This window comes from Lactuca virosa, chromosome 4, assembly GCF_052849685.1.
Source record: "Lactuca virosa cultivar CGN04683 chromosome 4, Lactuca_virosa_CGN04683_v6, whole genome shotgun sequence".
Taxonomy (NCBI): Eukaryota; Viridiplantae; Streptophyta; class Magnoliopsida; order Asterales; family Asteraceae; genus Lactuca; species Lactuca virosa.
The window spans coordinates 192,962,128-192,983,058 of record NC_136429.1 but is presented as its reverse complement, the minus strand read 5'-3'; the positions used below and the strand labels follow the sequence as shown (position 1 = coordinate 192,983,058).

The following is a 20,931-nucleotide window of genomic DNA, read 5'->3' as shown; positions in this document are numbered from 1 at the left end:
ATGATAAAACAAGTATAAATTCACAAGGGATGCATCATGCATGGGAATCGATTCGTCACCTTCAACGCCAAACTCTTCCATCAGGTTACCATTCGTCCGGTATTCATTCCCCACCCTTGCTATTATCAAAACGACACAATCATTTCACCCATCAACTAAGAAACCAGGATCCCGTTTCGTAAAGTAATGAAGATTTTGTGGCTATTGAGTTCACCAAAATGTCCAAATATGTAAAACCGGGAGTTTAACTGCAAACCCGGCGGAACATATGTCATACAAGGTCCTCATATCAAGTATAGAGCTTCACGACTAAAAATAGAGAATCATTAAAAACGATGGACGATCAAGACAAAATCTTAGTTGTCTCTTTGAGCCTAAGCCTGAGATATAAGATACAAAGTTGAGCAGGTTGTGCCAAGCCTCTGGCATTGCAACTACATTATTGTCGATTATCTAATTATAATTTTCACAAATAATGCCAGAGAACGATTTTGGTAAGTTTTTTCGATTTCAAATAAAAATTTTCCAAACGATTTCAAACACATTTTTTTCGATTTTGGTAAGTTCAAACATAATTTTTTTCGATTTCAAACACAACTTTTTCGATTTCAAACACAATTTTTTCGATTTTAAACTAATTTTTTGACCAGCACCCTTTCAATTTTGTTAAGTCTTCTTTGTGTTTTTACGAATTTACCCCTGCCCATGTGACTTCCTCCGAGATTTTCCAATTTATCATAGCTGAACGAGTTCCGCAGAGACCCTTCCTATGGAAATCATGGTCATTTTATGATAGTTGCAATTTTTTGGTCATTTTCTTCAACCACACCTTCTTTTGTGGTCATTTGTTGATTTTCCCTACTTTTTTTTCTCTTAAATTGCCAATAATTTTACCTATAAATATGTTTATACTCCGTTCCTTAAAAACATTTATTTACCCCAACTGTTCTTTTGCTTAATAAATCTACACTATACTGTACATAGGTAAACTCTACAAAAAAGTATTTTCTTTAATGAAAGTGTGTGTGTCCAAAAACACTACCTACATATCGCACCCCTATACATGCTTGAAAATAACTTTATAAACCATACCAAAAGCCTTAAAAAATCCCTAGAATAAGTGTAAGTGTCTATAAAATGAATTGGTATGGTCATATAAATTCTATACAACCTTTAAATAAATTGGAATGTGCATATCAAAGCCCCAAACAAAACCCATAGTTTGCCAAAATTTTGCATGACTTGTAAAATGTTGTATAAGCTGTAACATATATGGTCGTACCAAATCCATTAGGTCTTACATATTTTGAATAGGTTTCACATTGTCTTTAAAACACCTTGTAAAGTTGTACCAAAGGTGTTGAGACTCTCTCTCTCTCTCTATCTATCTTTTCTTTTTTTCAAAAATAATGGTTGTTGCCCATTTTCAAGATTCACACTCTTTTTAGTCGACTTAGGGACCAATTTCAATATTTAAGAACCCTCATAGGATACTGGAAATATTGATCCAAAACAAATTTCTACCTGCAATAACACAAAAATCATTAAATCTAACAATTTCTTCATTTTTCAACATCTTAGCACATCTAGTTACATTCCTCAATAGATTTAGCAATACATTCAAATCAAAAATCGAAAATCTAAATGTTTTCCAATCGATTCTTCTACCATTAGAGACAATATCTCTAACTGATTATCAGTCTCCCTAGATATTTGATCCAAAATTTGGTGATTTACTCTATGTATTAAGCGGCATATTTGTCAAACATTTTTGCACATACAAGGATTATATTAAATTATTAGGATGAAAATTGATCTATTTGGTCTTAAAAAATATATTTTGCATCCATTGGGGGCGATAAGGAGTATAATAAGACATACACCATACTCAACATCAACAAAGTTGGTAAAGGTTAGTTTTAAAATGGTTTCAAATACATATGCTTGTTGTCCAATGAGAATTACAAGCTTTCAATAGGTTTGGATAAATTTAACGAATGAAATCATGCTTTGTTCACCTTAGCTAATGCATAATCATTTGATGGCCAGAGTTAAGAGATTTTGCCGGAACTTTTTGGTTTAGCCAGCAATAGATGGATTTGGTTGTTTCTGATAGTGATTATTGTATTTTACTGTTTCTAACAATTGTATGGTATTTGTGATGTTGAATACAAAGTTATCAAATTATAAGCTTTCTTTCTTTTACCTGAAACTCTAGAACATTATGAAAGGTCGGATTCCTTATATTCTTTCCAACAATATAAGATAAATAAAATAATAACTCTCTATTCTCCTTTTCCCTTTCCATATTTTTCTTTTCGGCCCCTTTCTTTGAACAAAACTCGAGAACACAATGTCAAGGCATATATAGTTTTTAATTATCAGTTTTACTATTAGCAGAAATATAACTGATCCACAGTTTACACATAGAATATCAATTTTCAGCGAAATGGTCGAGTCGTGGTCAAAGATAAGGCGGTTTTATGCCATGGATGCGCACGGGTAGTTGTGTATAACAATACGTACGTGAAAAAGTGTTATCATAAGTGGCAATTTTTGTATAGAGAAAGAAGCATGAAATATTGATTAGAGCAAAGCGTGATTGTACATATAAGCAACATATATATTGCAAAATAAATATTTTGCGTGAAGGGACGATAAAGGAATTGGGTAGATGTAGCTGAGTGTCACTTTTGCAGGCCTTGAAGCACAACATCGTCCAAGGGCATCACCAAGATTTTTTGCATCGTCTTGAGAAGCATGGAGGTGATAGTCTGATATATAATATATTTTGTTTATTTGGTAAAGTAATAGCAGGGATGAAATGCAAGCAAGTATTATATGGGTTGATGATGAGTTGAGATTGAGTGTGGCAAGTTGTGTTTTTGTGATTAGGATATATATAAATAAGGTAAAGCATGAAGTTAGAGATGCAGTACGTAGAGTTGTATATGTAAGTTTGGCAAAGAATTAAGAATAGGAATCCATCCCACATCTTATATGTAAGTTTGGCAAAGAATTAAGAATAGGAATCCATCCCACATCGGAGGGTGAAAAAAAGAAAAGTGAAGGTAGTTGTTGGATAAAAAGTGAGGGTAGGGGAACGGAAAAGTCACTTACCTGGACGGGGTCTTTGGGCGATCAAGAAGGTCCATGGCCTAGGTTGGTGATCTCCATTGCACATTACGGAGAGGTGCCTGTCTAAGGTCGGCCCAAGTTGGTCGAACCTACGTCATAATTTGTGTTAGCGGGGGCCTGCGTTCGCGCGGCCCCTACCCATACTCTAGTTTTAAGATTATTATAAATATATATTTCCAAACGGACGTGTTGTCTTTGTTGGTATATGTGATATATATTATATAAGAGGGAGTTCAAAGCCAAAAAAGAAACCCGTGCGTAATTTCTGTTGATTCAGATTTGGTTAGGCCCATGCATAGTTTCTGTTGACTCAGATTTGGATAGGTTGCATCGATCATAGTCAAGTAACAAATCATCCCCATCATCAAGTGGTTATGAGGATAGGATACATATATACCTGTCTCTCCTTAGAAACCTTAAACCTGAAAATAACAAATAAATAGAATAGGTAACTTGGATTAGAAGCTGGTAAATTAAAAAATTAATGACAAATATCAAGATTTCTTTGTGCTGCTGCGTTGGGTAGTCTCATGGTTTATAATTTATATTAATATTGAAATATGGTAGCTATATTAATTAAGCAAATTAAGCGATTGCAGTGAAGCCATTAGTTGAGTCGGTTGCATGCATGTGAGTGATTGAGAAAATAAAATAATAATACCTGGGCAAAGTTAATGAGTCCCACATCGCCTCAAACAAAGCAAACAGAGAATGTTGAGTGGGTTCAAAACGGAAGGCTTTTCGTTTACGGAAATTTCATACCTTTCTCGGCCTTTTGGCTAAGATCAAGTGTAGTATCTGTTCTTATCAGTTTAATATCTGATATGTGGGTCATCGGCCCACTCGATATTAATCTTATTTTTTATGGGGAAAGATCCGTCACAATAGCTTGCTATTGGGGTCTTTGAGTGTCGCCTTGGCGTTGCACTATTGCCTTGGCATGGCGCACCCCTCCAAATCCAAAGTTTAAGCTTAGCTTTTCTAATGCATCCATGCTGGCCACTTCCACGCACTAAAGTTATAAGCACTTAAGGAGAGTTGCAGCAGGTACCATTGACCCTTGTAGTTTACCATGATTAATTAATAATCCAGATGACTTGTACGCTCCATGCCTGAGGTCATCCCACATACCCTGCACCAAAGAAAACTGAGCAAGAACCAATTCAGTTTGTGAGTTAAAGAAAACTATGGTATTAACATCAATAGCAAGAACCAGTTCACTTTTCCAACTGCAGGCTGCCCAAAAAGGCTAGATAGAGTTGCCATGCATATCACTGATTGCAGCAATCCATACTATCAAAACCTCACAAAAAATACAAAAAATGATAAAAAGAGGGTTCTTAAAAATTTTCTAATTATAATTTGAGCAGGTTGTGCCAAGCCTCTGGCATTGCAACTACATTATTGTCGATTATCTAATTATAATTTTCACAAATAATGCCAGAGAACGATTTTGGTAAGTTTTTTCGATTTCAAATAAAAATTTTCCAAACGATTTCAAACACATTTTTTTCGATTTTGGTAAGTTCAAACATAATTTTTTTCGATTTCAAACACAACTTTTTCGATTTCAAACACAATTTTTTCGATTTTAAACTAATTTTTTGACCAGCACCCTTTCAATTTTGTTAAGTCTTCTTTGTGTTTTTACGAATTTACCCCTGCCCATGTCACTTCCTCCGAGATTTTCCAATTTATCATAGCTGAACGAGTTCCGCAGAGACCCTTCCTATGGAAATCATGGTCATTTTATGATAGTTGCAATTTTTTGGTCATTTTCTTCAACCACACCTTCTTTTGTGGTCATTTGTTGATTTTCCCTACTTTTTTTTCTCTTAAATTGCCAATAATTTTACCTATAAATATGTTTATACTCCGTTCCTTAAAAACATTTATTTACCCCAACTGTTCTTTAGCTTAATAAATCTACACTATACTGTACATAGGTAAACTCTACAAAAAAGTATTTTCTTTAATGAAAGTGTGTGTGTCCAAAAGCACTACCTACATATCGCACCCCTATACATGCTTGAAAATAACTTTATAAACCATACCAAAAGCCCTAAAAAAATCCCTAGAATAAGTGTAAGTGTCTATAAAATGAATTGGTATGGTCATATAAATTCTATACAACCTTTAAATAAATTGGAATGTGCATATCAAAGCACAAACAAAACCCATCGTTTGCCAAAATTTTGCATGGCTTGTAAAATGATGTATAAGCTGTAACATATATGGTCGTACCAAATCCATTAGGTCTTACATATTTTGAATAGGTTTCACATTGTCTTTAAAACACCTTGTAAAGTTGTACCAAAGGTGTTGAGACTCTCTCTCTCTCTCTCTCTATCTTTTCTTTTTTTCAAAAATAATGGATGTTGCCCATTTTCAAGATTCACACTCTTTTTAGTCGACTTAGGGACCAATTTCAATATTTAAGAACCCTCATAGGATACTGGAAATATGGTAGCTATTTAAAACACCTTGTAAAACACCTGCGTTTGCGCGGCCCCTATCCATACCCTAGTTTTATGGTTTATACTTTATATTAAAATATGGTAGCTAGGTATATTAAGCAAACTAAGCTGTTGCAGTCTACTACCAATATTAATTAGCTAGAAGGGAGTGAAGCCATTAATTGAGTCGGTTGCATGAGAAAATTAAATAATAATACCTGTGCAAAGTTAATGAGTCCCACATCGCCTCAAGGAAAGCAAACAGAGAATTTTGAGTAGGTTCAAAACGGAAGGCCTTTCCCTTGCGGAAATTTCATACCTTTCTCGGCCTTTTGGCTAAAATCAGTGTAGTATCTGTTCTCATCATTTTAATATCTGATATGTGGGCCATCGGCTCACTTGATATTAATAATATTTTTTATGGGGAAAGATCTGTCACAATAGCTTGCTATTGGGGTCTTTGAGTGTCGCCTTGGCGTTGAGCTATTGCCTTGGCATGGCGCACCCCTCCAAATCCAAAGTTTAAGCTTAGCTTTTCTAATGCATCCATGCTGGCCACTTCCACTAAAGTTATAAGCACTTAAGGAGAGTTGCAGCAGGTACCATTGACCCTTGTAGTTTACCATGATTAATTAATAATCCAGATGACTTGTACGCTCCATGCCTGAGGTCATCCCACATACCCTGCACCAAAGAAAACTGAGGAAGAACCAATTCAGTGTGTGAGTTGAAGAAAACTATTGTATTAACATCAATAGCAAGAACCAGTTCACGTTTCCAACTGCAGGCTGCCCAAAAATGCTAGATAGAGATGCCATGCATATCACTGATTGCAGGAATCCATACTATCAAAACCTCACAAAAAATGATAAAACAAGTATAAATTCACAAGGGATGCATCATGCATGGGAATCGAGTCGTCACCTTCAACGCCAAACTCTTCCATCAGGTTACCATTCGTCCGGTATTCATTCCCCACCCTTGCTATTATCAAAACCACACAATCATTTCACCCATCAACTAGGAAACCAGGATCCCGTTTCGTAAAGTAATGAAGATTTTGTGGCTATTGAGCTCACCAAAATGTCTAAATATGCAAAACCGGGAGTTTAACTGCAAACCCGGTGGAACATATGTCATACTAGGTCCTCATATCAAGTATAGAGCTTCACGACTAAAAATAGAGAATCATTAAAAACGATGGACTAATCAAGACAAAATCTTAGTTGTCTCTTTGAGCCTAAGCCTGAGATATAAGATACAAAGTTGAGCAAGTTGCAACTACATTATTGTCGATTATCTAATTATAATTTTCACAAATAATGCCAGAGAACGGTTTTGGTAAGTTTTTTCGATTTCAAACAAAAAATTTTCAAACGATTTCAAACACATTTTTTTCGATTTTGATAACTTCAAACATAATTTTTTTCGATTTTAAACACAACTTTTTCGATTTCAAACACAATTTTTTCGATTTAAACTAAAATTTTTGACCAGCACCCTTTCAATTTTGTTAAGTCTTCTTTGTGTTTTTACGAATTTACCCCTGCCCACGTCACTTCCTCAGAGCTTTTCCAATTCATCAAAGCTGAACGAGTTCTGCAGAGACCCTTCCTATGGAAATCATGGACATTTTATGAAAGTTGCAATTTTTTGGTCATTTTCTTCAACCACACCTTCTTTTGTGGTCAGTTGTTGACTTTTTCCCTACTTTTTTTTCCCTTAAATTGCCAATAATTTTACCTGTAAATATGTTTATACCGCGTTCTTTAAAAACATTTATTTACCCAAGTGTTCTTTTGCTTAATAAATCTACACTATACTCTACATAGGTAAACTCTACAAAAAAGTATTTTCTTTGATGAAAGTGTGTATCCAAAAACACTACCTACATATCGCACCCCTGTACATGCTGGGAAATAACTTTATAAACCATACCAAAAGCCCTAGAAAAAAAATCCCTAGAATAAGTGTAAGTTTCTATAAAATGAATTGGTATGGTCATATAAATTCTATACAACCTTCAAATAAATTGGAATGTCCACATCAAAGCCCCAAACAAAACCCATCGTTTGCCAAAATTTTGCATGGGTTGTAAAATGAAGTATGAGCTGTAACATATATGGTCGTACCAAATCCATTAGGTCTTACATATTTTGAATAGGTTTCACATTGTCTTTAAAACACCTTGTAAAGTTGTACCAAAGGTGCTGAGACTCTCTATTTTTTTTTTCAAAAATAATGGTTGTTGCCCATTTTCAGGATTCACACTATATTTTGTCAACTTAGAGACCAATTTCAATGATTAAGAACCCTCATAGGATACTAGAAATACTGATAATATTGATCCAAGAAAAATTTCTACCTGCAATAACACAAAAATCATTAAATCTAACAATTTCTTCATTTTTCAACATCTTAGCACATCTAGTTACATTCCTCAATAGATTTAGCAATACATTCCAGTCACAAATCGAAAATCTAAATGTTTTCCAATCGATTCTTCTACCATTAGAGATAATATCTCTAACTGATTATCAATCTCCCTTGATATTTGATCCAAAATTTGGTGATTTACTCTATGTATTAAGCAACATATTTGTCAAACATTTTTGCACATACAAGGATTATATTAAATTCTTAGGATGAAAATTGATCTATTTGGTCATAAAAAATATATTTTGCATCCATTGGGGGCGATAAAGAGTATGATAAGACATACACCATACTCAACATCAACAAAGTTGGTAAAGGTGAGTTTTTAAATGGTTTCAAATACATATGCTTGTTGTCCCATGAGAATTACAAACTTTCAATAGGTCTGTATAAATTTAACGAATGAAATCATGCTTTGTTCACCTTAGCTAATGCATAATCATTTGATGGCCAGAGTTAAGAGATTTTGCCGGAACTTTTTGGTTTAGCCAACAATAAATGGATTTGGTTGTTTCTGATAGTGATTATTGTATTTTACTGTTTTAACAATTGTATGGTATTTGTGATGTTAAATACAAAGTTATCAAATTATAAGCTTTCTTTCTTTTACCTGAAACTCTAGAACATTATGAAAGGTCGGATTCCTTATATTCTTTCCAACTATATAAGATAACTAAAATAATAACTCTCTGTTCTCCTTTTCCCTTTCCATATTTTTCTTTTTGGCCCCTTTTCTTTGAACAAAACTTGAGAACACAATGTAAAGGCATATATAGTTTTTAATTATCAGTTTTACTATTAGCAGAAATATAACTGATCCACAGTTTACACATGGAATATCAATTTTCAGCGAAATGGTCGAGTCGTGGTCAAAGATAAGGCGGTTTTATGCCATGGATGCGCACTGGTAGTTGTGTATAACAATACGTACGTGAAAAACTGTTCAAATAAGTGGCAATTTTTTTATGAAAAAGAGGCATGAAATATTGATTAGAGCAAAAGCGTGACTGTACCTGAAAACTAAATATTGCAAAATAAATATTTTGCGTGAAGGGACGATAAAGGAATTGGGTAGATGTAGCTGAGTGTCACTTTTGCAAGCCTTGAAGCACAACATCGTCCAAGGGCATCACCAAGATTTTTTGCATTGTCTTGAGAAGCATGGAGGTGATAGTCTGATATATAATATATTTTGTTTATTTAGTAAAGTAATAGCAGGGATGAAATGCAAGCAAGTATTATATGGGTTGATGATGAGTGTGGCAAGTTGTGTTTTTGTGATTAGGATATCTAAATAAGGTAAAGCAGGAAGTTAGAGATGTAGTACGGTAGAGGAGTATATCTAAGTTTGGCAAAGAATTAAGAATAGGAATCCATCCCACATTGGAGGGTGAAGAAAAGAAAACTGAAGGTAGTTGTTGCATAAAAAGTGAGGGTAGGGGAACGGAAAAGTCACTTACATGGATGGGGTCTTTCGGCGATCAAGAAGGTCCATGGCATAGGTTGGTGATCTCCATTGCACATTACGGAGAGGTGCCTGTCTAAGGTCGGCCCAAGTTGGTCGAACCTACGTCATAATTTGTGTTAGCGGGTCCTGCGTTCGCGCGGCCCTACCCATACTCTAGTTTTAAGATTATTATAAATAGGGAAAATGACACATACGTCCTATGAAGTTTCTAGGGTTTACCTTTTTAGTACCTAAACTATTTTGATGGCTTTATGAGGGAACCAAGTCCTTTTTGTCGGGTCGATTAAGTCCTTTTGGCCAAAGTGAAGGGGTAATCCGGTTACCCCTTTGCCACATTGGCATTTGTTGACCAATTCCCCTAAATTGACTTTGAATTTTTCCAATTTGTTGACCAAACTTACCACATCACCAACTGTGCTCTGTTTAAGTTCTTTAATTTGGAGAGTTCAAGGAGGCTTCTTTGATGGCGGTGCTTTTGAATAGCCCTCACTCCATCAAACCTTATTCATCGCAAAATCAAATCTCAAGGAAATTAGACCATGCTCTCGTTTGTCTCATTTGTCTAGCAGAAAATGTGAAAGGAAAAGGGGGATCAACGGCTTCAGAGGGGGTGTTTGTCTTTGAAGTCGACCGGTAAGGTGGAGGGTGGGACATAAACCGATTTCCGGAGATCAAGATTTTAAATCGACGTTGTAGAGACTGAAAACGATAACAATAGTCGTAGGGCAATCCCAAGTGGGAGTAGTAACTTAGAGCCTGCAACTACAACAAAGTTAACATAAAAGATGGAAATAGAGTATAAAAAGTCAAACAAGAAATCGTTAGGTGATAAAATAGACACTGAAGATACATTCGATCCAGAAAAGAGTTTATCGGGTCAAGGAACTTCAAACAACAGCTCCGTATCTGGTAAATTAAGTGACGGAGTTAGCAACATTACAATAACAAATGGGAGTAGTAAAATGAACGAAAGAATGGATCTTGTTGAGAGTGGTAAGAGCAGTATGTATAGAGGAAGCACAAGCACCAATGTAAGTGATGAAAGCAGCTGTAGCGGTTTAAGCAACAGTGTGAGCAAACCGCATAAATCAAACAATTCAAGATGGGAAGCCATCCAGGCCGTTAGATCAAAAGACGGGGTTTCTGGTGACCTCTAGATTGTTGCCTTCCGGTCCGACCAACAGGAATACGAAGGGGAAAGTGGCAGATCGGTGATGGGAAGGCTGGAAAGATCGACAGAAGGAGGTGGGGAGGTCTATTTCCGGTGGCCTTCAACTTCGATTAGGCCATCTTCATGGCCGATATGGTGTTTGATGGTAGAAGCAGCTCACACATGGGTGTCTGTGGTGGTGTTGCTCGGCAGGAGGAAGAAGGGAGGGGCCTAAGTTTTGGGTATGTGGCACTCAAACCGGTTATAACAAGTCAAGAGCACTAAAAAGACAGGTAGACCACGAGTTTGTTCCCTCATAAAGTCACTTAAAAAGTTACGTGACTAAAAAAGTTAACCCTAAAAAGTTTATAGGGCGTATATGTCATTTTCCCTTATAAATATATATTTCCAAACGGACGTCTTGTCTTTGTTGGTGTATGTGATTTATATTATATAAGAGGGAGTTCAAAGCCAAAAAAGAAACCCATGCGTAATTTCTGTTGATTCAGATTTGGTTAGGCCCATGCGGAATTTCTGTTGACTCAGATTTGGTTAGGTTGCATCGATCATAGTCAAGTAACAAATCATCCCCATCATCAAGTGGTTATGAGGATAGGATACATATATATCTGTCTCTCCTTAGAAACCTTAAACCTGAAAATAACAAATAAATAGAATAGGTAACTTGGATTAGAAGCGGGTAAATTAAAAAAATTAATGACAAATATCAAGATTTCTTTGTGCTGCTGCGTTGGGTAGTCTCATGGTTTATAATTTATATTAATATTAACATATGGTAGCTATATTAATTAAGCAAATTAAGCGATTGCAGTGAAGCCATTAGTTGAGTCGGTTGCATGCATGTGACTGGATGAGAAAATAAAATAATAATACCTGGGCAAAGTTAATGAGTCCCACATCGCCTCAAACAAAGCAAACAGAGAATGTTGAGTGGGTTCAAAAGGGAAGGCTTTTCGCTTAAGGAAATTTCATACCTTTCTCGGCCTTTTGGCTAAGATCAAGTGTAGTATCTGTTCTTATCAGTTTAATATCTGATATGTGGGCCATCGTCCCACTCGATATTAATCTTATTTTTTATTGGGAAAGATCCGTCACAATAGCTTGCTATTTGGGTCTTTGAGTGTGGCCTTGGCCTTGGCGTTGCACTATTGCCTTGGCATGGCGCACCCCTCCAAATCCAAAGTTTAAGCTTAGCTTTTCTAATGCATCCGTGCTGGCCACTTCCACGCACTAAAGTTATAAGCACTTAAGGAGAGTTGCAGCAGGTACCATTGACCCTTGTAGTTTACCATGATTAATTAATAATCCAGATGACTTGTACGCTCCATGCCTGAGGCCATCCCACATACCCTGCACCAAAGAAAACTGAGCAAGAACCAATTCAGTTTGTGAGTTAAAGAAAACTATGGTATTAACATCAATAGCAAGAACCAGTTCATTTTTCCAACTGCAGGCTGCCCAAAAATGCTAGATAGAGTTGCCATGCATATCACTGATTGCAGCAATCCATACTATCAAAACCTCACAAAAAATGATAAAACAAGTATAAATTCACAAGGGATGCATCATGCATGGGAATCGATTCGTCACCTTCAACGCCAAACTCTTCCATCAGGTTACCATTCGTCCGGTATTCATTCCCCACCCTTGCTATTATCAAAACGACACAATCATTTCACCCATCAACTAAGAAACCAGGATCCCGTTTCGTAAAGTAATGAAGATTTTGTGGCTATTGAGTTCACCAAAATGTCCAAATATGTAAAACCGGGAGTTTAACTGCAAACCCGGTGGAACATATGTCATACAAGGTCCTCATATCAAGTATAGAGCTTCACGACTAAAAATAGAGAATCATTAAAAACGATGGACGATCAAGACAAAATCTTAGTTGTCTCTTTGAGCCTAAGCCTGAGATATAAGATACAAAGTTGAGCAGGTTGTGCCAAGCCTCTGGCATTGCAACTACATTATTGTCGATTATCTAATTATAATTTTCACAAATAATGCCAGAGAACGATTTTGGTAAGTTTTTTCGATTTCAAATAAAAATTTTCCAAACGATTTCAAACACATTTTTTTCGATTTTGGTAAGTTCAAACATAATTTTTTTCGATTTCAAACACAACTTTTTCGATTTCAAACACAATTTTTTCGATTTTAAACTAATTTTTTGACCAGCACCCTTTCAATTTTGTTAAGTCTTCTTTGTGTTTTTACGAATTTACCCCTGCCCATGTCACTTCCTCCGAGATTTTCCAATTTATCATAGCTGAACGAGTTCCGCAGAGACCCTTCCTATGGAAATCATGGTCATTTTATGATAGTTGCAATTTTTTGGTCATTTTCTTCAACCACACCTTCTTTTGTGGTCATTTGTTGATTTTCCCTACTTTTTTTTCTCTTAAATTGCCAATAATTTTACCTATAAATATGTTTATACTCCGTTCCTTAAAAACATTTATTTACCCCAACTGTTCTTTTGCTTAATAAATCTACACTATACTGTACATAGGTAAACTCTACAAAAAAGTATTTTCTTTAATGAAAGTGTGTGTGTCCAAAAACACTACCTACATATCGCACCCCTATACATGCTTGAAAATAACTTTATAAACCATACCAAAAGCCTTAAAAAATCCCTAGAATAAGTGTAAGTGTCTATAAAATGAATTGGTATGGTCATATAAATTCTATACAACCTTTAAATAAATTGGAATGTGCATATCAAAGCCCCAAACAAAACCCATAGTTTGCCAAAATTTTGCATGACTTGTAAAATGATGTATAAGCTGTAACATATATGGTCGTACCAAATCCATTAGGTCTTACATATTTTGAATAGGTTTCACATTGTCTTTAAAACACCTTGTAAAGTTGTACCAAAGGTGTTGAGACTCTCTCTCTCTCTCTCTATCTATCTTTTCTTTTTTTCAAAAATAATGGTTGTTGCCCATTTTCAAGATTCACACTCTTTTTAGTCGACTTAGGGACCAATTTCAATATTTAAGAACCCTCATAGGATACTGGAAATATTGATCCAAAACAAATTTCTACCTGCAATAACACAAAAATCATTAAATCTAACAATTTCTTCATTTTTCAACATCTTAGCACATCTAGTTACATTCCTCAATAGATTTAGCAATACATTCAAATCAAAAATCAAAAATCTAAATGTTTTCCAATCGATTCTTCTACCATTAGAGACAATATCTCTAACTGATTATCAGTCTCCCTAGATATTTGATCCAAAATTTGGTGATTTACTCTATGTATTAAGCGGCATATTTGTCAAACATTTTTGCACATACAAGGATTATATTAAATTATTAGGATGAAAATTGATCTATTTGGTCTTAAAAAATATATTTTGCATTCATTGGGGGCGATAAGGAGTATAATAAGACATACACCATACTCAACATCAACAAAGTTGGTAAAGGTTAGTTTTAAAATGGTTTCAAATACATATGCTTGTTGTCCAATGAGAATTACAAGCTTTCAATAGGTTTGGATAAATTTAACGAATGAAATCATGCTTTGTTCACCTTAGCTAATGCATAATCATTTGATGGCCAGAGTTAAGAGATTTTGCCGGAACTTTTTGGTTTAGCCAGCAATAGATGGATTTGGTTGTTTCTGATAGTGATTATTGTATTTTACTGTTTCTAACAATTGTATGGTATTTGTGATGTTGAATACAAAGTTATCAAATTATAAGCTTTCTTTCTTTTACCTGAAACTCTAGAACATTATGAAAGGTCGGATTCCTTATATTCTTTCCAACAATATAAGATAAATAAAATAATAACTCTCTATTCTCCTTTTCCCTTTCCATATTTTTCTTTTCGGCCCCTTTCTTTGAACAAAACTCGAGAACACAATGTCAAGGCATATATAGTTTTTAATTATCAGTTTTACTATTAGCAGAAATATAACTGATCCACAGTTTACACATAGAATATCAATTTTCAGCGAAATGGTCGAGTCGTGGTCAAAGATAAGGCGGTTTTATGCCATGGATGCGCACGGGTAGTTGTGTATAACAATACGTACGTGAAAAAGTGTTATCATAAGTGGCAATTTTTGTATAGAGAAAGAAGCATGAAATATTGATTAGAGCAAAGCGTGATTGTACATATAAGCAACATATATATTGCAAAATAAATATTTTGCGTGAAGGGACGATAAAGGAATTGGGTAGATGTAGCTGAGTGTCACTTTTGCAGGCCTTGAAGCACAACATCGTCCAAGGGCATCACCAAGATTTTTTGCATCGTCTTGAGAAGCATGGAGGTGATAGTCTGATATATAATATATTTTGTTTATTTGGTAAAGTAATAGCAGGGATGAAATGCAAGCAAGTATTATATGGGTTGATGATGAGTTGAGATTGAGTGTGGCAAGTTGTGTTTTTGTGATTAGGATATATATAAATAAGGTAAAGCATGAAGTTAGAGATGCAGTACGTAGAGTTGTATATGTAAGTTTGGCAAAGAATTAAGAATAGGAATCCATCCCACATCTTATATGTAAGTTTGGCAAAGAATTAAGAATAGGAATCCATCCCACATCGGAGGGTGAAAAAAAGAAAAGTGAAGGTAGTTGTTGGATAAAAAGTGAGGGTATGGGAACGGAAAAGTCACTTACCTGGACGGGGTCTTTGGGCGATCAAGAAGGTCCATGGCCTAGGTTGGTGATCTCCATTGCACATTACGGAGAGGTGCCTGTCTAAGGTCGGCCCAAGTTGGTCGAACCTACGTCATAATTTGTGTTAGCGGGGCCTGCGTTCGCGCGGCCCCTACCCATACTCTAGTTTTAAGATTATTATAAATATATATTTCCAAACGGACGTGTTGTCTTTGTTGGTGTATGTGATATATATTATATAAGAGGGAGTTCAAAGCCAAAAAAGAAACCCGTGCGTAATTTCTGTTGATTCAGATTTGGTTAGGCCCATGCATAGTTTCTGTTGACTCAGATTTGGATAGGTTGCATCGATCATAGTCAAGTAACAAATCATCCCCATCATCAAGTGGTTATGAGGATAGGATACATATATACCTGTCTCTCCTTAGAAACCTTAAACCTGAAAATAACAAATAAATAGAATAGGTAACTTGGATTAGAAGCTGGTAAATTAAAAAATTAATGACAAATATCAAGATTTCTTTGTGCTGCTGCGTTGGGTAGTCTCATGGTTTATAATTTATATTAATATTGAAATATGGTAGCTATATTAATTAAGCAAATTAAGCGATTGCAGTGAAGCCATTAGTTGAGTCGGTTGCATGCATGTGAGTGGATGAGAAAATAAAATAATAATACCTGGGCAAAGTTAATGAGTCCCACATCGCCTCAAACAAAGCAAACAGAGAATGTTGAGTGGGTTCAAAACGGAAGGCTTTTCGTTTACGGAAATTTCATACCTTTCTCGGCCTTTTGGCTAAGATCAAGTGTAGTATCTGTTCTTATCAGTTTAATATCTGATATGTGGGTCATCGGCCCACTCGATATTAATCTTATTTTTTATGGGGAAAGATCCGTCACAATAGCTTGCTATTGGGGTCTTTGAGTGTCGCCTTGGCGTTGCACTATTGCCTTGGCATGGCGCACCCCTCCAAATCCAAAGTTTAAGCTTAGCTTTTCTAATGCATCCATGCTGGCCACTTCCACGCACTAAAGTTATAAGCACTTAAGGAGAGTTGCAGCAGGTACCATTGACCCTTGTAGTTTACCATGATTAATTAATAATCCAGATGACTTGTACGCTCCATGCCTGAGGTCATCCCACATACCCTGCACCAAAGAAAACTGAGCAAGAACCAATTCAGTTTGTGAGTTAAAGAAAACTATGGTATTAACATCAATAGCAAGAACCAGTTCACTTTTCCAACTGCAGGCTGCCCAAAAATGCTAGATAGAGTTGCCATGCATATCACTGATTGCAGCAATCCATACTATCAAAACCTCACAAAAAATACAAAAAATGATAAAATAAGTATAAATTCACAAGGGATGCATCATGCATGGGAATCGATTCGTCACCTTCAACGCCAAACTCTTCCATCAGGTTACCATTCGTCCGGTATTCATTCCCCACCCTTGCTATTATCAAAACGACACAATCATTTCACCCATCAACTAAGAAACCAGGATCCCGTTTCGTAAAGTAATGAAGATTTTGGGGCTATTGAGTTCACCAAAATGTCCAAATATGTAAAACCGGGAGTTTAACTGCAAACCCGGTGGAACATATGTCATACAAGGTCCTCATATCAAGTATAGAGCTTCACGACTAAAAATAGAGAATCATTAAAAACGATGGACGATCAAGACAAAATCTTAGTTGTCTCTTTGAGCCTAAGCCTGAGATATAAGATACAAAGTTGAGCAGGTTGTGCCAAGCCTCTGGCATTGCAACTACATTATTGTCGATTATCTAATTATAATTTTCACAAATAATGCCAGAGAACGATTTTGGTAAGTTTTTTCGATTTCAAATAAAAATTTTCCAAACGATTTCAAACACATTTTTTTCGATTTTGGTAAGTTCAAACATAATTTTTTTCGATTTCAAACACAACTTTTTCGATTTCAAACACAATTTTTTCGATTTTAAACTAATTTTTTGACCAGCACCCTTTCAATTTTGTTAAGTCTTCTTTGTGTTTTTACGAATTTACCCCTGCCCATGTCACTTCCTCCGAGATTTTCCAATTTATCATAGCTGAACGAGTTCCGCAGAGACCCTTCCTATGGAAATCATGGTCATTTTATGATAGTTGCAATTTTTTGGTCATTTTCTTCAACCACACCTTCTTTTGTGGTCATTTGTTGATTTTCCCTACTTTTTTTTCTCTTAAATTGCCAATAATTTTACCTATAAATATGTTTATACTCCGTTCCTTAAAAACATTTATTTACCGCAACTGTTCTTTTGCTTAATAAATCTACACTATACTGTACATAGGTAAACTCTACAAAAAAGTATTTTCTTTAATGAAAGTGTGTGTGTCCAAAAACACTACCTACATATCGCACCCCTATACATGCTTGAAAATAACTTTATAAACCATACCAAAAGCCTTAAAAAAATCCCTAGAATAAGTGTAAGTGTCTATAAAATGAATTGGTATGGTCATATAAATTCTATACAACCTTTAAATAAATTGGAATGTGCATATCAAAGCCCCAAACAAAACCCATAGTTTGCCAAAATTTTGCATGACTTGTAAAATGATGTATAAGCTGTAACATATATGGTCGTACCAAATCCATTAGGTCTTACATATTTTGAATAGGTTTCACATTGTCTTTAAAACACCTTGTAAAGTTGTACCAAAGGTGTTGAGACTCTCTCTCTCTCTATCTATCTTTTCTTTTTTTCAAAAATAATGGTTGTTGCCCATTTTCAAGATTCACACTCTTTTTAGTCGACTTAGGGACCAATTTCAATATTTAAGAACCCTCATAGGATACTGGAAATATTGATCCAAAACAAATTTCTACCTGCAATAACACAAAAATCATTAAATCTAACAATTTCTTCATTTTTCAACATCTTAGCACATCTAGTTACATTCCTCAATAGATTTAGCAATACATTCAAATCAAAAATCGAAAATCTAAATGTTTTCCAATCGATTCTTCTACCATTAGAGACAATATCTCTAACTGATTATCAGTCTCCCTAGATATTTGATCCAAAATTTGGTGATTTACTCTATGTATTAAGCGGCATATTTGTCAAACATTTTTGCACATACAAGGATTATATTAAATTATTAGGATGAAAATTGATCTATTTGGTCTTAAAAAATATATTTTGCATCCATTGGGGGCGATAAGGAGTATAATAAGACATACACCATACTCAACATCAACAAAGTTGGTAAAGGTTAGTTTTAAAATGGTTTCAAATACATATGCTTGTTGTCCCATGAGAATTACAAGCTTTCAATAGGTTTGGATAAATTTAACGAATGAAATCATGCTTTGTTCACCTTAGCTAATGCATAATCATTTGATGGCATGGCAGAGTTAAGAGATTTTGCCGGAACGTTTTGGTTTAGCCAGCAATAGATGGATTTGGTTGTTTCTGATAGTGATTATTGTATTTTACTGTTTCTAACAATTGTATGGTATTTGTGATGTTGAATACAAAGTTATCAAATTATAAGCTTTCTTTCTTTTACCTGAAACTCTAGAACATTATGAAAGGTCGGATTCCTTATATTCTTTCCAACAATATAAGATAAATAAAATAATAACTCTCTATTCTCCTTTTCCCTTTCCATATTTTTCTTTTCGGCCCCTTTCTTTGAACAAAACTCTAGAACACAATGTCAAGGCATATATAGTTTTTAATTATCAGTTTTACTATTAGCAGAAATATAACTGATCCACAGTTTACACATAGAATTTCAATTTTCAGCGAAATGATCGAGTCGTGGTCAAAGATAAGGCGGTTTTATGCCATGGATGCGCACGGGTAGTTGTGTATAACAATACGTACGTGAAAAAGTGTTATCATAAGTGGCAATTTTTGTATAGAGAAAGAAGCATGAAATATTGATTAGAGCAAAGCGTGATTGTACATATAAGCAACATATATATTGCAAAATAAATATTTTGCGTGAAGGGACGATAAAGGAATTGGGTAGATGTAGCTGAGTGTCACTTTTGCAGGCCTTGAAGCACAACATCGTCCAAGGGCATCACCAAGATTTTTTGCATCGTCTTGAGAAGCATGGAGGTGATAGTCTGATATATAATATATTTTGTTTATTTGGTAAAGTAATAGCAGGGATGAAATGCAAGCAAGTATTATATGGGTTGATGATGAGTTGAGATTGAGTGTGGCAAGTTGTGTTTTTGTGATTAGGATATATATAAATAAGGTAAAGCATGAAGTTAGAGATGCAGTACGTAGAGTTGTATATGTAAGTTTGGCAAAGAATTAAGAATAGGAATCCATCCCACATCTTATATGTAAGTTTGGCAAAGAATTAAGAATAGGAATCCATCCCACATCGGAGGGTGAAAAAAAGAAAAGTGAAGGTAGTTGTTGGATAAAAAGTGAGGGTAGGGGAACGGAAAAGTCACTTACCTGGACGGGGTCTTTGGGCGATCAAGAAGGTCCATGGCCTAGGTTGGTGATCTCCATTGCACATTACGGAGAGGTGCCTGTCTAAGGTCGGCCCAAGTTGGTCGAACCTACGTCATAATTTGTGTTAGCGGGGGCCTGCGTTCGCGCGGCCCCTACCCATACTCTAGTTTTAAGATTATTATAAATATATATTTCCAAACGGACGTGTTGTCTTTGTTGGTGTATGTGATATATATTATATAAGAGGGAGTTCAAAGCCAAAAAAGAAACCCGTGCGTAATTTCTGTTGATTCAGATTTGGTTAGGCCCATGCATAGTTTCTGTTGACTCAGATTTGGATAGGTTGCATCGATCATAGTCAAGTAACAAATCATCCCCATCATCAAGTGGTTATGAGGATAGGATACATATATACCTGTCTCTCCTTAGAAACCTTAAACCTGAAAATAACAAATAAATAGAATAGGTAACTTGGATTAGAAGCTGGTAAATTAAAAAATTAATGACAAATATCAAGATTTCTTTGTGCTGCTGCGTTGGGTAGTCTCATGGTTTATAATTTATATTAATATTAACATATGGTAGCTATATTAATTAAGCAAATTAAGCGATTGCAGTGAAGCCATTAGTTGAGTCGGTTGCATGCATGTGAGTGGATGAGAAAATAAAATAATAATACCTGGGCAAAGTTAATGAGTCCCACATCGCCTCAAACAAAGCAATCAGAGAATGTTGAGTGGGTTCAAAACGAAAGGCTTTTCGTTTACGGAAATTTCATACCTTTCTCGGCCTTTTGGCTAAGATCAAGTGTAGTATCTGTTCTTATCAGTTTAATATCTGATATGTGGGTCATCGGCCCACTCGATATTAATCTTATTTTTTATGGGGAAAGATCCGTCACAATAGCTTGCTATTGGGGTCTTTGAGTGTCGCCTTGGCGTTGCACTATTGCCTTGGCATGGCGCACCCCTCCAAATCCAAAGTTTAAGCTTAGCTTTTCTAATGCATCCATGCTGGCCACTTCCACGCACTAAAGTTATAAGCACTTAAGGAGAGTTGCAGCAGGTACCATTGACCCTTGTAGTTTACCATGATTAATTAATAATCCAGATGACTTGTACGCTCCATGCCTGAGGTCATCCCACAT

General features: G+C 35.5%; 9 non-coding genes across 9 annotated transcripts; all 9 read left to right on the top strand.

Moving 5' to 3' along the window:
* Nucleotides 1–3,112: 3,112 nt before the first annotated feature.
* Nucleotides 3,113–3,276, top strand: LOC145110593 (U1 spliceosomal RNA). The gene has a single exon (XR_013709960.1). It is a non-coding gene; the product is annotated as a U1 spliceosomal RNA (small nuclear RNA).
* Nucleotides 3,277–3,896: 620 nt separating this feature from the next.
* LOC145109982 (U2 spliceosomal RNA) lies at nt 3,897–4,092 on the top strand. The gene has a single exon (XR_013709375.1). It is a non-coding gene; the product is annotated as a U2 spliceosomal RNA (small nuclear RNA).
* Nucleotides 4,093–5,909: 1,817 nt separating this feature from the next.
* LOC145110033 (U2 spliceosomal RNA) lies at nt 5,910–6,104 on the top strand. The gene has a single exon (XR_013709428.1). It is a non-coding gene; the product is annotated as a U2 spliceosomal RNA (small nuclear RNA).
* A 3,378-nt stretch (nt 6,105–9,482) lies between these two features.
* LOC145110661 (U1 spliceosomal RNA) lies at nt 9,483–9,645 on the top strand. Its single transcript, XR_013710024.1, has one exon. It is a non-coding gene; the product is annotated as a U1 spliceosomal RNA (small nuclear RNA).
* A 1,994-nt stretch (nt 9,646–11,639) lies between these two features.
* On the top strand, nt 11,640–11,841 carry LOC145110021 (U2 spliceosomal RNA). Its single transcript, XR_013709416.1, has one exon. It is a non-coding gene; the product is annotated as a U2 spliceosomal RNA (small nuclear RNA).
* Nucleotides 11,842–15,314: 3,473 nt separating this feature from the next.
* Nucleotides 15,315–15,477, top strand: LOC145110615 (U1 spliceosomal RNA). Its single transcript, XR_013709981.1, has one exon. It is a non-coding gene; the product is annotated as a U1 spliceosomal RNA (small nuclear RNA).
* Nucleotides 15,478–16,097: 620 nt separating this feature from the next.
* LOC145109981 (U2 spliceosomal RNA) lies at nt 16,098–16,293 on the top strand. The gene has a single exon (XR_013709374.1). It is a non-coding gene; the product is annotated as a U2 spliceosomal RNA (small nuclear RNA).
* A 3,483-nt stretch (nt 16,294–19,776) lies between these two features.
* On the top strand, nt 19,777–19,940 carry LOC145110592 (U1 spliceosomal RNA). The gene has a single exon (XR_013709959.1). It is a non-coding gene; the product is annotated as a U1 spliceosomal RNA (small nuclear RNA).
* Nucleotides 19,941–20,560: 620 nt separating this feature from the next.
* Nucleotides 20,561–20,756, top strand: LOC145109980 (U2 spliceosomal RNA). Its single transcript, XR_013709373.1, has one exon. It is a non-coding gene; the product is annotated as a U2 spliceosomal RNA (small nuclear RNA).
* Nucleotides 20,757–20,931: the final 175 nt, after the last annotated feature.